The 2,722-nt window shown below is 40.1% G+C and overlaps 1 protein-coding gene across 4 annotated transcripts in view; it reads right to left on the reverse strand.

The window, feature by feature from the left end:
* The window catches only part of SLAIN1 (SLAIN motif family, member 1), a 114,460-nt gene that overhangs the window by 39,657 nt on the left and 72,081 nt on the right, over nucleotides 1-2,722 (reverse strand). The gene's annotated exons all lie outside the window — the stretch shown is intronic.

A 2,722-nucleotide genomic window follows, 5' to 3' on the forward strand; every position in this document is an offset into this window, starting at 1 on the left:
AGGTAGAAGTTTAGTGAAGAAATATACCTGAAAAGGCATTTCATTAATATTTTCTAATAACTACTAAGTTGGACTTTATGGGTATCAATCCTCTGGGTTCCAGCTAAATTATTTTATATTATATTGGCTAGCACCTATGACGGGGGTAACTGACACATCAAAATTAGTTAAACAGGAGTCACTGTCTAAGGTGAGCTAGCTCCTACAACGTTGCATGGCACAGTTAAAATGAAGGATTATGCCAAGCATACTAGCTGACAATAAACCACACAAGAAGGAAAAACTTCCTTGAAATCTTGAAATGCTACCATGTTTTAAAATCAAAGACACAGTTACAAAACAGCCGCAATTGTGTTTAATGGATTTCTATACACTCTGTCAATTACGTAACATGTGAGTTGGGTGAGGAAGCCCTGCAGGGCAGTACCCTTACTCTTCACAGTGGCTTCTAACAGTAGGGCCACATTTCTAATCAAGGGGAAGTTACCCTAGGACACAAGCCCTGATCATCTCTACTTCTCCAATCCTTTTTCTCCTTTCTCATCTAAGAACAAACAAAACTGCAGCTTGCAGAGACTATGGCTCACTCTAATTTGCCACATTCTATTAGTCTCTCACTCGAAGCAGGTAATCTAAAACCATCGCCCCACAAGGTGTAACGATCCTGGCAGCGCGGGGTGGGAAAAAAAGTCTAAAGTCGCCCTATAAATGTTTTCTCTTTAGCTTTTAATAATTCTAATAAAAACTCATTAATGGCAAATTTTAGATGTTTTATTAAAATTCACACACTGATTTCTAAGTAAGTCATGGTTTTGTATCTCTTTGTTAATGGCTGTCTTCTCAGCCAACCAAATTTATATTCTCTTTCATTATTCTCTATTCAGGTTCTGCCTTGAGGAGCTACCCAGTTATCATTTAATTCTTCATAAGCAAAGTTGTATGTACCATTGAGCATTAAAAAAAAAAAAAGTAGTGCTCCAGAATGAGTCAGATACCCAGCATTAGGAAATGACATCCAGTCATTCCTTCATTCAAAAAACATTAAAGTTCTCCAATAGTTAACCTAAATACCTTCCACAGAGGCCTACAGCATTTCACTGCTCCACAGTCATGCTGGAAAGTCTGCCTGGCCCCTATGCCCCCACCTGCTCTTTCAAATTCATCTATCTATTCGAGTAGTCCTCAACTATTGTGGCCACAGTGTGCCAGAAGCCACAGGTACTGAGACGAACAAGATATGGTGATTGCTCTCCTCTCCTTCCCACTCTAATTTCTAAAGACAGAAAAGCTATTGCAGAAGACAGACAAGTCAGATGGAACATAATGAGATATTGTAAGCGCAGTAAAAGTGCCGTGAAGTACATTCAGAGCAAGGTAAAGACAAGGATTAACTTCGAGGGAATCCAAAGACTTCAGAAGACATTATGTTTAATATGACCCTTGAAAGTTGAGGAGCTTATCTAATGGGATACAATGACATTTCTAGATAGAAATAATGCATGTGAAACCATGTAGGCATGAAAGAGCCATGTATGTTCAGGGAATGGCAAATGTTTGGCCTAAAGTGTAGGGTATAAGAAAGAAGAGTTAGGGCTGGAGAGGTTGGTAGGTTTGGTTTCTGCACTGTCTTATATACTGTATACACTTTAATATACAGTGTTTTGATTTTGAGAAGGTAAAAGACATCAGATATGTATTTATGATGACATAGTAGCTGTATAGACGATGAACTATATGGGCACAGAGACTGATAACTAGGAGATAAGTTAGGAGGCTTTTACAGCAGACCTGGCTAAGATATGACAAGGTCCTGAACTAAAGCACAAGCAGAACATTTGGTGAGAACAGGTTCAATAAGCCACATCTGAGCTAACGTGGAGACATCTGGTGACCCAATAAATATAGGGGATAGAGAAAAGGAGAAAACCAAAGATAATGCTTGGAGAACATGAGATAAGCATGCTTAAACAAAAGAAAAAAGTGAACTGAACTCAAGATGGTTGTTGGACATGCCTACGTGCGGGTGTCCAGTATGGAGCTGGAGTTCAGGAAAGAGGGCTAGAGAGACAGACTCAGGTCACATAAAAAATAGATGTTATGTGAAGCCACAGGCGTGAACGAGATTACCACAGACAATGCACAGAAGGAAAAGAGAAAAGGCTCAAGGAAGGAACAACCCAGAGTAGACAGAAGGAGAATCAGCAGAGGACACCGAGAAAGGTCGCTAGGATAGAAGACTTCAGGAGGCCCAAGGATCAGTGGAACCCACAAAGAATAAAGACCAATGAGGAAGAGTTTCCACATGGAATAATCAACAGTGGCAACTACTGCAGAGAGATCCTGCGGGATGAGGACTAAAAAAGGCTACTAGCTAGGACAACCGGTTCACTGACAAGAGCAGATTCAACAGAAGATGTAAGGAAAAGCCAGTGTTAACAGGTCAAGCAGATATAACATGAGGAAGAAGAAATCTTTGAAGAGATTTGGCTATAAAAGGAAGGAGAAAAAGGGTTGTAGCTTGAGGCGTATAAGCTTCAAGGAGGCATGGAAAAAAGGAAGCAGCAGAGAAGAGTGTATACAGAAAAGGAAGGGCATTGATGAAAATCCTGAAGACAAGAAGAATAGGACAGAGATAAACCAGAGGAAGCAGCCTTAGAAAGGGAATGTTCTCTCTTCTTCTGAAACATGGAAGACTGTGAGAATGTAGAAAATGTGGGAGATA

This window comes from Propithecus coquereli, unplaced genomic scaffold (genome assembly GCF_000956105.1).
Source record: "Propithecus coquereli isolate 6110/MARCELLA unplaced genomic scaffold, Pcoq_1.0 Scaffold123, whole genome shotgun sequence".
Lineage (NCBI taxonomy): Eukaryota > Metazoa > Chordata > Mammalia > Primates > Indriidae > Propithecus > Propithecus coquereli.